At 30.6% G+C, this 13,882-nt stretch overlaps 1 protein-coding gene across 1 annotated transcript in view; it reads left to right on the top strand.

The window, feature by feature from the left end:
* Positions 1-649: 649 nt before the first annotated feature.
* Positions 650-13,882, top strand: part of LOC111629644 (catenin delta-2-like) — a 67,461-nt gene continuing 54,228 nt past the window's right edge. Inside the window, exon 1 of the mRNA XM_023373529.1 lies at positions 650-942. The gene's annotated coding sequence lies outside the window, so the exon portion shown is untranslated. The remainder of the gene's footprint in view (positions 943-13,882) is intronic.

Here is a 13,882-nt window from a genome sequence, read left to right as displayed (position 1 = left end):
GTAGAGCGCCATTATTATTAATAGCTTAAACGATGCAGGGGTAATCTAATATTTGAAAGACACGCGATATTTGTTTATAATTATCTACCACTGTTTTTTTTTACTAGAAATTAAATCATTTATAATATTCTCGCTTTATATAAATGAAATGTGGCATTTGGTAGGATTATTGAGTGCGATATTTTAGTCTCCTTTCTATATGGCTGCTATTGATTTAAACTATCAGAGGTGCAAGGAGCAGTATTAACCTACACTTTTACGAGAGGCCCGCATTCTACTTGTTCCAATCACGTGACGGTATGCGTGACGTTCTCCCGAATCGATTCGAAATTCAAAACATCCGCAATCCGTAAAGTGTGGTAAACAATATTAGTTCATGCGCAAAAAAAATTGTATATATATATATTTTTTTTTAAAATATCGAGGAGTTTTTGCACAAACACACCGGTTTCTAGAAAGATTGAGTAAGTTTTATCCAGCGTGGAATGTGTTCCTTCTTGACTTTCCGCAATTCCACTCCTACAGAACTTCTTTGTATAGTGTAGTATCGAAACAACAATTCCAGCAGCAGAGCAGCAGCAGCAGCAGCAGCAGCAGCTAGACTCGGGCATGTTCTGCACTTCACCCTACTTCGATCCACATTTTCCTTACCCTACTGAGCGAGTGGTACGTTCCCGATCTGTCGTTTGCCTTGAGGGCAGACGTAGACCGTACATTTATCCCAACCTCAGTTCAGTTGCGGGCTTCATCCTACATAGGATGTTGTAATTCTTAAACGTTTAGTGCAAAATCTACAACCGCAATCTGTAGAAAAGTCAAGATTTACTAAAAAAAAAACAGCAAAAGTGCGCGGCATACAGCCGTGCTACACGCTTACGTTTTGGTATATGTATGTGACGTATAAAAAGTTCTGGAAATTGTTAAACGTCCGAACAAGATGAGGTAAGTGATATTTTTCAAATTGTATTTGTGACGGATCCCCCCCGAAAATATTAAATAAAGTAGTGTGTCGAGCGTAGACTGCATGCATCTCTAGTGCCGAAGGAGGAATAGCCGCCATGTCTGTTGTGCAGGCGGAGATAGCACATCACGTTTGCAGTCATAACAAACAGGTGTATAGTTAAGCGCAGGTAGAAATGTATATTTTAAGATGTTTTTCGCATATATAATATGATTTAGATATTATTAATCGCTTTGTTTTACGTTCCAACGTTATGCAATGCATCTATACGAAGGAATTTCTGTAAGCTAGTATACTGGAAAAATCCGTTACGTTACTTAAATCACTCAAGGTATTAAAGTGTTAACACCTATATCCATATAAGGAACGTTTCTGCTCCTTTTAACCTTGAATTTATCAAGTTAATTTTCCGAATTTATGCCTTAATAATCGAAATTCTAATCAGAAAATGTCCTATTGTATGCGATAGATTTTTTTTTCTTTTGGTGTGAGCTTAATGACTTAACGACTAGTCATCGTTCATACTTGATATAATATGATAAGTAATCGGGCATATATTTTAATTAGTAAAAATTAGTCATTCGTGCAGTCTTGTTTATGTAGTAAATTATAAATTAATCAATAAGAAAAGCATACGGCATTGTTTACTGTGTAGCAACTTCGGGCAGGTGTTTGGTGGTTGAAATCCCTTAGAGTCATATTACGTGTAGCAGCGGTCTTCTATGCAAAACAACCGTGTCATTAGGTCATTTTATCACAAACTTATCCACTTATTTGTCGACATTCTGGATAAACGAGTTTCGTAACTTTGTTAGATAATTGTAGACAACAAGGATGTTCTAGAGTTAGGCGATTGATAGATCATACGATATTTTAAAAAGGTCAGCTCATAAATCTGGTATCCCGAGAAGAATAAGCTTCATACCTATCCTCATTCTTCCTCATAACTTTTAGAGTCGTTAGTCACGTGACGGTGAGGTGCCATTGTCCCCTAGTTCTATACGAAGGTCAACCGAGACGGTTGGAAAAAAAAAAAATCTCTGCTGGCCTTCATCCAGATGTGACTTCGCTTTATTTGTCTTTCAGTGGTATTTGCCTCGCTTGTTCTACGACGTATTCACATTTTACATTAGTATATTTTGTCAACAAGTTCTTTGTGAGTCTTATTTTTACACTCATCTCTAAGTAAATATGGCCTTTAAAATTAGATAAATAATCCTAAAATAATCAGAATAAATTATTTTTAGCGTATCTGAGCACCTTTCAACATTATCCTACTTATATAAAAAAAATATCTAGAATAGAACTTATTCAGTAAGGCAATTTTCCTAAAAGGGTCCTCCTTTGTTTTTATCTGTGTACTTCTTATTGATTTCTTCTCTAAGCATTTTTATTTATTTTTTTTTTTATATTTTTTTCTAAATGATACATCACGGCATACTACGTTATGTTATCAACAGGATTTCCACTTTAGATATAGAAAATGCATTTATTATCTTGCCACAACTATTACCGACGATTTGAAGGACAGACTGAGCCACTTATTCAATCAAAGTGTTTTTCTGTACGACGCTATTCAACATGAAACACTGTAAGATAGTGAGCTGAACCTATTCACTTCTATTATTAAAGGTTAAAGGCATGTTGGCTGCGCATTATTGTTAAAATACTCGTTTTATAACTCGATAATAGCTCATACAGCAATTGTTTCTTCTATATTTTTTTGTTTGAAATCTCGTTTAAGAGGTCTCCTTCTATCTTCTATACCCTGTTTATTTATCAGGTAAGCAAAGGAGTTTTATATTACACCGTCCTGTAAGCTTAGAATTATTGATAAGTATGGTCCATTTTGTGTAATGTCAAGAAATATCCATCCATTCTCGACCTCTTGTCGAACCGTTGTCGAAATGCTACTACAGTAACAAAAAGCACAATGTTAAATAATGTAAAAATTCTCTATACGTCACTTGAAAAATGATGAAGTGGTTCTGGATGTATACATGAGTAAACCATTAAATGTGCATTCGTGAATATATAATATGACATTAAAATATATGTTTGTTACGGTTGTAAACGAAAGAACACATTCCAATTGTATTAAAAACTATAAATATTTTTGTACTTTTATCGTAACAAAATCTGCTGAATAGAAAATAATCTTGAATAACGATGGCAGAAATATTATGCTACTGTTTGAGCAATAAAAAAAAGTGAAAGTAACGATAAATATTTTGATTTTTTTATGAAAGAAGTACAGAATATTTCGATACATATTTAAATATGCTGCTATAGAAACAAATCAAAATTATTATGCATTTTTTTTTTTTTTAGAATTTACTCAACCAGGCGTAACATTTAAGGTTAATGAGAACAACAATTAGAGCAATAAAAAGTGAGGATGCAATAAATATTTTCACTTGTTATAACAGGAACAAAATCTTATTTACCAACGTAAAAACAGAATCTAATTATAAGGCAATAGTAAAATAAAATAAATTCTTTCATATTTTTTTTTTTCTAAATGCTTCTACAACAATAATAATATTATCTTTAAATAATTCTTGAATAAATTTGTCAACTGAATTGATTATAGAAAGTAAACAAAGTTTTGTAATTATTAAAAGGAAAATAAAGTAAAAAGTTTTTTTAAAATTAAAAAAAAAGAAAGATTGAAGTAAGTTAGAAAAACTTTTATTAAATTAAAATTCTTTGTAGAGTAAATTAAAACAGACAAGAGAAATAAATTAAAACGCATCACACGACTGAATATATTCTTTTCAGTTGCGGAATTACATCAAAGTTAACCTATAGAAGTTTAGTAAATTGTATTTTTCTTAATATGGGTCAGTATATTAACGTAATATCTTGCCCAGGTGTTAAGCTAGAGGAAGTAACGCCAGTTTTCTGTACAGGAAATGCATCAGACACGTAGTAATTTTTGGCTTTTAGAAAGGACACGGAAATCGTAAGGTGAAACAAAACAAAAATTCACTCTCCTCCAAGCGAATTATTCAGTTAGAAATGTAGAAAACGAAAGAGAAAATTGGAATTTTGGCACAATTTAAAATTTACATAAAGCGTGCAGAGGTTCTGTGCGTGTCGAATTTTTGTTGAATAGTTGCATTGGCATTCCATAGATGGCCGTAGTTTGCAAAAATATTGCATTATGCCGGGTATAAAAATTTACTTATTTTCTTGCTTATCTTAATCGAAATTACGTGACTCCAACGAAACGTATTATTCGAAAAATGTTGATTACCCGAAAATTGCAAAAATCCGTTTTTAAAAGGTTGAATAGTTAGAAATAATACGAAGGAGGCATAAAAAAAAGAAGAGATAAGGAGCATAAAATATTTAACTCCACCTCAAAGATAACTCCGGGATATTTTTTTATTGATCTGGCGTCAATAAAAATTCCCTGCAACTCTTTGCTGAAGATACTTTTCCACTTTGCAGCTCGCTATTTTTATAGATCAATATAGGTTAACTGTGATTCTTTAAAAAACAAAAGAAAATATTTTAAAAATTAAAACTGAGTTTGATAAATCTTAACAGTTATGTACGAGTAGCTCTACACCCATTTGTTTTCCCCCCCTTTACTCTTTGAAGAGCATTTTTTAAAAATTAGCCTTCTCCAAGTGATTTATGAGTTAAAAACCCTACGCGTGGGATCAACATAGAAACAATAGGGATCCTCTTCCATACATCAAAACTTGATTGCTGCGTATCAAGACACGCAATTATCGCATGACAACGGACCGAGAGGGAGAATAATAGGGATGTTAGAATATTTTTATCTTAAGCATGTACTCGAGCGAAAACCTCGAAAAGGAGCAAAGACTTTTAAAAAGAACTGATGAATGCGAGTGAAGATGCGAATCCCAGTAAAGATATTTTGCTATCTGAAGGAGGAAACTCGAAACTCCACTCTAAAACTCCAAACTGCATCAATCGAATTGATCCAGCCATCTAAATCAGTGTAAATGCTTTAGTTTTTCAGCAGATTTAACGCGGCTGCAATCTAAAAAATGCCATAAAGCCCGATAGGCAAGATTCACCTGAGATTCCAGCTACCTTAACGGTAGAGCTAAGTCTCTTTAAATCCCTAAATCTGTTGACCCCGTCGAGCATTCTTCGCATGAAGCGATCCCTTATAGATTCTATCAAAGTGAGGAAATGGCTTTACGCTTCAATGCCCCTATAATGACCACAAGACACAATAGGCTGACGTTGCCCTTCTACGCTAAACGCTTGCCTACATTCGATTGTTGTTTGCCCTCTGCTCTCTTCAAAGGGAAATTCCTCCATTTTTATTTATTTTAACCTATCGTTGCTTCATCCACCGAAACGATTCTCGGAAGGGAAATAATTACTAAAAATTGAAAATTTAACATCTCATTTTTGCTCCGACTGTTTTGAATTCCTTATTTTATAATTGGCAAAATAGCCTTGCGTGCTTTTCTAGTTATTAGAATAGGAATGCTCCCAAAGCAGAATAACATCCTCGAAGAATTTCTTAGGAGAATAATTCATCTTTACTGTTCTTATCATTGCTGGATGGTTTAGAAATTCTTAATCAGTTTCGGTTCAAAAACGCTTTGCTGACAGATCATTTAAATTCCATAACGCTTTATATTTCTAACTTAATAACCCTCTCGTAGATCATTTTATAAATCTATTTAAGAAAATGATAATTTAATCATCATCGGATAATAACATTTTTAAAGAAAAAGGATAAATTTTAATGAATAAACTGGCGCTCTTTCCTACATTCGATGCATAATGTATAAAGTAAGATGTTTGCTTAATGAAAATCCTCTTTTCTTTACCAAAATATTCTGTAAACTGATCCCGTCTTAATTGAATTTATTTTTTCGGCAGTCTCCTCGAAAGTTTTAAACAAATTTTAGATTTGTTCGTAACATTTTAACCGTGAAACGGTTTGACGAAAATCCTCCACAACTGCCCCACATCCGTGAGATCTTTTTTCTTTTATAACGATCCGTTTATTTGAAAACTATTTTTGCATACGTGTAACGTTCTGTGTTACGTCACGCAAACGGACGGATCCGGACACAATAGCGCTTTATTATTAATAAATACTAAAATGCGATTTCTGCGAATCGTGCCTTTATCACTGTGGATGCTTTGATATGGAAAGAAACGAGGAAGAGACCGCATCGGGACACTCAGGAGTGAACGTGACGCTGCACCACATTGTACAAAAGTTAAATTGCTCTGTTACAACATTGGCCGCCATCCATTTACATCGCGATTTCGAACTTAGGAAGGACGTGTTCGGAAATTTAATCCCCCCTCTCTCTCTCATCCCGTTGTTATGGTTACTGTTTCGATTTCCGAATCTCTCCCAAGATAAAGTGCAGTCGATTTCCGAACGTCACGTCAATTCCACATTACTTTTCCCCATTCGTCCAACTCTTTAATGATTGACAACGTCGGTGACAAATATAAAGGCTTCATAATGACAAATAATAGATGAAAGCTTCCTCCCGTTTCTATCCTAGAATGTATGACTTAAAGATTAATCCTGGATATTAATTCTGAAAGATGAATGTTTCTTTTATCAGCTGACGTTGTACTAAAACACTTTGGAAAAGGTTAATGTATTAGAGCAGACCGTCTGACTTGCCAAATGGGTTTTTTTTTCTTTTCTTTTTTTCTATTAACGAAATATGAACTGATAGATTGTAGATAGTAATTTTAGATTATTTCTCGTGTAAAAAATGAGTCTAGATCTAGTAAAACATCCAAAAATAGACGGCTTCAAGATAAACAAGGCGGCTCACGTGATTACATTGAACCACTTTGCTTGAGAAACAAGTAGAGTCTGTCGTTGTTGTAATCTGATATCATGTGAATATAACCAGCTGTCTATTAGTCAACCCCACTTCACAGTCACGTGACTCGACTGCAACACCCTGTGTAAGTTACATGTATCGAGGTGTTTAAATGAGTGCTTTTCTACTCATAAGTCGAAGGATGACAGCTTATCGGAAAGGTTCGATTGGAGGTGATGACAAGCTGTCTTAAGAGACTGAAATGTGTTGATCGTGCTCCACCAAACAAAGAGGATTAAATTCTGAACGTCAAACTGGATAAAACGACAATGTCGGAGACAACTAATGCCGTTAAAGGTCATAGTGCAGCGGAATCGATCTTACCCATTTGGCACAATCCAACCATTGATCATATATAAGCATTTTTAACCGATTCTTTCAAAGTAAAACTGGAGTGACAGTTGCTGGATGGGGGATACAGAAGTGGGTGATGTGAGTATCTGTTATTCACGTCCGGATGAAGCTTGGAGAAGAGGTCAGTCCCGAGACGTGACGGGCCAGAAAATCGCACATTAATTCTCCTAATGGCTTACTGCTGTAGTTTCTAACTCTATACAATGCGTGGTTGAACTGTTCTGTTTACATCGTAACGAATTACGGATGGAGAATACAACCACATGACTGAAACATGAAACGTAAACATTACTTCCCTAGATTTCACTAAAATTATTAATCTTTTCATATACAATTTTAAACTATCTTCTCAGTTCATTACCTTTTGAATATACTTGAATAAACGAAAAAAAAATTATAAACCATACGAGAATTTTTCTTTAACGAAAAAAACTCATACGAGTACAAATAAGATGGATAANATTACTTTTTACAATAAAAATTGAATATTAATTCAATTTTTATTGTAAAAAGTAATAATTTATTTATCTTATTTACAATAGAAAAAGGACGGGACGAATTTATTTAATTAGGAAGGACGAAAATTTGCATTTCACAATAATTTTACAAAAATCAAAACACAAGAGTATCAAATATTCTATTGTAAGATAAATACTAAGCATATTTATATCACGATAAGCACATTTTAATTTATATCACATTTTAATGTCATCATGCTTATCATATAGATCTACTCTCTATTATTGGGAGTATAATAAGAGTATATCTTCGTTATAACGTTATATCCGGATATAGACTTGTTGCTCCAAGCTCCTTCCTGTACCAAATAATAATGTGTAATATGTGTATAGTATTTTTGAGAATAGAACGAGGCCCTAAACTGTAGCTTCACCCGTCACGTGTATCAAATACTCGATATCACGTAAAAGAAGTTGGATATAACTTAACTATAATAATAGAAATTAATATTGAGAGAGACAAGAATCCGATAAATAAAACAGAAAGAATTTAATAAGTGGAAGGAACCAAAATTAATGAATAACAATGCAGAAGTTAATGAAGAGCGTAAGAACTTGATAAAGAGAAATGAAAGAACGTGATGAAAGGTAATGAAAGAAATCTTGAATAATAATAATAATAATAATCAGCGTGAATTTTATATTAAGGTAAGAGATAATCAAAGCATAATATTCATAATCTATTTTATTAAAATCGAGTAAATCATTTTTGAATGATACGACATGGGATGGAGCTCGTTTATATTCATAACTTCACGTGTCACGGTTGATATAAGATTATAATTATAAATTAATGTTTTTTTTTTATTATTATTATTTTAAAGAATAAAAATTAATTACCGAATGTCTATCATTTAGCATAATGTATCAAGTTTGTAAAGTATACTTTTTTTAAATTTAACTCGTTAGAGATTTTTCTTTTTGATAAATAATGCACTTTAATTGCTTTTTCTTGTCTTGTCTTCTGTTTTTGTCACATAGATTGCCATAATGTCACTTTACCTACCTGATAAATATTTCAGGTTCTCTGTCTGTCTGTCTGACATCACTGCGAAACTTTTTATCACAAATAATANTTTATGTAGTTAAATATGTATATGTACTTTTTTCCTCTGCAATCTTAATAACGCAGAAAACTTCTTTTTTTTTCTTCTAGCAAGTCATGCTACGACAGCATCATTCGTGCTTATCCTCTATTCTTCCTTCAACTTTACATCCGCCTTCAGGAAGTGCAGCATTTCAGTGTCAATACAATCAGATTACTTGACAAGCGAATAAAATAAAATTATATAGTCCTATTCATAGTATTATATTATTACCAAACATAGTTATCGCTACATAAATTGAATTCATCCTGTTTAATATAATAATCACATGCTGCATTGGTTAAAATTAGGCTATAGAAATTCTCTAAAACATATTGTTAATGGATAGATAGGCTATATCTGTTCACTTGATCATGAAATAAACTCTATTTAGTTACTTGATATATAATTTAAGCTCTAAACTTATATTATTTTTGATATCTTTGTTTAATTTATGAATTGTTTGGCATTCTAATTTAGAAATTAAGATAAAATATAGGATAAAATACAGATAGATATATATAAAATTATTAAAATTAAAAAGATTAATACAGTATATATATAAATCCATTTTCTTTTAGAAATTAATTGTGGAAATATTTATTTTTAATAAAGGAAGCATGGGCATTCTACATATTTATAAAGAAATATACATTTAAATTATGTAAATATGTAGTAATTTTAGTGTTTATTCTTCAAATAAATGCAAATTTTTTCCAATTTCTTTTAAAATATTAAAATAAATTTCTACTGTTTAAAATTTTCATAAGCACCATTCATTGTATGAAAGTGGTTTCTTATTTACAAAACAAATCATCAAAATGTTTCAAAGTTCACTTGTTTCAATCTACAATAAATTAAATTTTATTGTAAAGAAATATGATAGTCCTCAACCATGTAAATCCCCTGAAAGAAAATCAAATTCACTAATTGATTATTCAGGAATTAAAAAAAAAGAGCAGATTTTAACAATGTGAAATGATTTCCTCCTCTTATTAATTAAAACAGAATAACTAATTTGTTTTGATAGATATTAGATGCTGTTGTAACGGAATCAAATTTATATAAGTTGGTGATAAGCACAAATAGAAATTGAAATGCTAATTGAATGTACAAAAATTTAAAAAAATTGAGTTATAAATAGAATATATAAATGATATTCGTAAAGCATATCCAGTTTCTGCGTTGTGAACTGCAACAAGTTGCAAAATACATCATGTGAATCCAGGCTTTTCTGTATATACAAACCTACGTTGTTGAGGGAGGTCTTCCCAGACACTGATGTGTGATGTTTTAGATTTTTTCCTGTTATCACATGATTAAACTGGGATGGTCAACCAACAGTTTCTTTGTCTTATCACTGTTACAATGGTTCAGATCAGTTGAATCTCTACGCAACAAGAATGTAAGAACAATTTCCTTACACGAATGCTTACTCTATTGTAAAATTAATAAATAAATAAAACTTTAAAAATAAATATACTTATTTCTTGATGGCTCTATTAAAATTGTAATATTTAAAACAAAAATATTAAATATATATTATTTTTGTAATGAATACCTTTAATCATGCAAATGCTAAAAAATCTGGTTTGAATAAAATGAAGAAATTAGATAGCTTAGAGTGCTTGTGTGATTAAACAATGAATATTTATTGTGTTTAAAGTGGTTTTAAATTTTTGTGAAAGTAATTAAATGTAAAAAAAACATTCACTTAAATAGGAAAAAAATGCTGTAAAATTAGATTAAGAGACATTTTTAAAACAGACAATAAATGACCTCTTACATTCTGTTGTTTACAATTTTCGATTGTTTACTTTTCCAAATCCCAAGTCCTTCAATATTTCTATCAAGAGGAAGCTGTAGAATAAACAAAATAAAAAAAAAAATCTTAGTGAAAAAAATTATTTCCCTCTCAATCTTTCAAAATTAAACAGTTACACAAAGCTAAATATACTGATAATAATTTAATTTTATCAGCAAAATTTTCAAATATTTCAATAATAATTTAAATATTAGATAGAGTTATTTAGTAAACTTACAAAATTACCAAATATTCAGTAAAATTATAATGATTTAAAGCCAACATCAAGCTTTAATTGCTTTTGATAAGTCAAATGGGACTTGAATTTAATTATAAACTCAAATGGTCTATTTTATAATTACAGATCATAAGCATTCAACTTTATTGTTTAAAATATAACTTAATCATGTCAAATATTCATGTTATAGAACTCACAGATACTCACATCTTATTGTTGCTTCTGCTATCTTCTAAATTGTTTAACGCTTGTTAATAAAATACCTCTTCATATTTATTCTGTGCATTCATTTGAATGTTTAGGTTATTTGATCAGATCTGTCACTTTTCTTTTACTGCAGTCCTGAAAATTATTAAGTTAACTCGTTAATTGTCTAGAGACAAACATTATTGAATTGCATTAAATGGAAGAAAAACAGCTTCTCAGACATATAAATATATTTCAAGAGATAAAAATGTTAGTGAAAAACTAAGATAAAACATCAAATAAATCTCTGCCATAAATAAATTTTGCTTACAAAAAAAAATTCAGAAGTTTTAGGGAAACTTTTTCCTTAAAAAAAGAAATTTTTTAAGGAGTTGGGAGGAAAAATAATTTTTTTTAATAGTTCTATGTTTAAATCAACATAAAAATAACTGTAAAATGTAAGAAAAACTTCAGATAAACCCTTAAAAAATGATATACATATCAATAAATCAATTAAAAATTATTTTAAATTACTTACAACTATTTAATTTCCATTTAACATTAGTTAAGCAGCACTTAAATCTTTACAAAAGACATTGTTTCTAATTAAATATCTTTAAACTATTTTAAATGGATGCAGTCAGTTGATAAATGGTTTCCTTTTAACAGTTAAGAATTTAAACAGTAAATAATAGTAAATGCATCTAAAAATTATTTTTAAGATCTTGCAAAATGTATAGCTTCTATCAATATAAATTTATTTGAAGTCTCTAGTAAAATAGTTTTAAACTTTAAATCTTTGCAAATATATAGTGTTGTTTCTTGTTATTTATAGAAAATTGTTATCTTTAACATTTTAAAACCATATGTTCCTTACTCTACAGTAGTAATGTGTTAACTGTCCTTACAAAATGTATTGTTTTCTAGTCAAGAGTTATGTTTAAATCCCTCTCTAAATATATAGTTAGTAACCACGATAAAGTGTTATCTCTTACAGTTAAGAATTTAAACAGTAAATAACTAGTAGAAGTGGTTAAGAATTATTTTAAGCCTTGGCAAATATATATATAGTTTCTGGTCATGTTATCTTTAACTTCACTGAAACTGTGTAGTTTCTAGTTGATAGTAACATGTTATCTTTAATCCCTTACAAATGTATTGTTCCTGGTCAATAGTGGTTAAGTGTTATCTCTTAACTACTATTGATCAACTATGATTCTGTTCAGCAGCTTTATTATTTTCTTCTAATATTTTCATTTGCCTTCTTTTCTGTGTCTGTGCAAAGCTAAAGTTGTGTGTATAATGAATCATATTAGCATATAAAATACTTATTAACTTAAGTTAAATGTAATTAAATAATGAATGATACGTCGTTAGTTATTAGTGTAAGTTTTAAGTTAAAATTCAAGCCTTAATGAACTTAGTTTCGGTGTTTCGGTAATTATAGAAATTTAAGCTTTTTTTACTAATATATTTTTGTGTTTCTAAGAAAATAATCTGTGCGTTGGTTATAGGAAAGAATTCTAACATGGAAGAGTTATTTATAACGTGTTAAGCAAAAGCGCAGTGCAAAATGGTGATTTAACTACACGTGAAATCGATTTTCCTACGTAATCCGATTTTAATAGGAGACAGAAAAATATCTAATTACACAGAATTAATTTCATAAATAAAATAATTCGGTTATTTTTCGAAAATTCTCCACAAAAATGACGATTGGATGAATTTTTCATTTAAGCCATGCGGTTTATTATTGTTATGGATAAGAGGAAATATGTCATCGATGACGAAAGCAACGTCATCGACGAACGAAAACTCGTCCGTGACGTCACGGATAACGTAAGATTGACGTAACGTTATCCTGACAGATTGGAATGAAGCGTTAATCGAGATAAAATTTACTGCCAGACTATAAAGGAATAAACGATTATTTAACAAGGCCCGCAACAGTTTTTAACTACTATAAATCTGTATTGATTAAATGCGGGATATGATGTCAAAAGTTTTCTCCATCATTCGTTACCGGCTCGAACAATTGCAAATATTTGAAACTCGTTCACCCTCGAGTAATTAATGGCCATAGTTGCAAGAAAAGCCTAATTAACTCTATTAATTAATGATCTTAAGAATTCTAAGAAGAGAACCATTGTATATCCTCACAAACTTGGCATTTGAATATCGAAAGATTTAGTACCGTAATTCGATGCTAGAGGCTCTTACATCGAGGATTAAATTAAATCAATTTTTATCTTTACAATAAAATTAAAGTAAAAACATCATTTTTCTAGAAAATTTTCCATTATTCTCTTGAGTAAATGATATAATATTAATAATCCTCGACAGGAATAAAATTTATTTTAATGCTATTAGTATTATAAATTGGTGCTTGAGGCGCTATCATCGGTGATATGATTTAATTATAATTGGTTTTAATCATTACCGAAGACATCTCTCTTATTCAAATTAAAATACTAAATATTAAAACAGTTTTGTGTTTTATTTGACAATATCCTGCGGGTAAATCGTTTTTAGTGGCTGTAATTGAGTGTAAATTAGAATAACTAAAATATCGACTCGGCTTTCATGTACATTTCTATAATTTATGACTCGGAAAAATCGGAGTTAAAGATTACGAGTTAGAGTTTTGGTTAATGTGAGCATTAATCAATTTTAGTGGGTTTTTACATCAAATAAATGCATATACCATCTTTGTCACCAGCATTCATTCCAACTGAAGGAATTTCATTTCGTTCTACTGTTCTATTCACCTCGCTCCTTTAACAACAAACCTCATGTTTAATGGATTTTCGGGCAGAAAAGAAAACTAAATAGAAGCAATATTCGACGATGATAAACCAAATATTCTTCCTATCTATCT

The sequence above is a fragment of the Centruroides sculpturatus genome, unplaced genomic scaffold (assembly GCF_000671375.1).
Source record: "Centruroides sculpturatus isolate CEXI.00-Female unplaced genomic scaffold, Cexi_2.0 scaffold640, whole genome shotgun sequence".
Classification (NCBI taxonomy): Eukaryota; Metazoa; Arthropoda; class Arachnida; order Scorpiones; family Buthidae; genus Centruroides; species Centruroides sculpturatus.
Note: the sequence above shows the minus strand (reverse complement) of the source record. Positions and strands in the feature narration are given on the sequence as shown.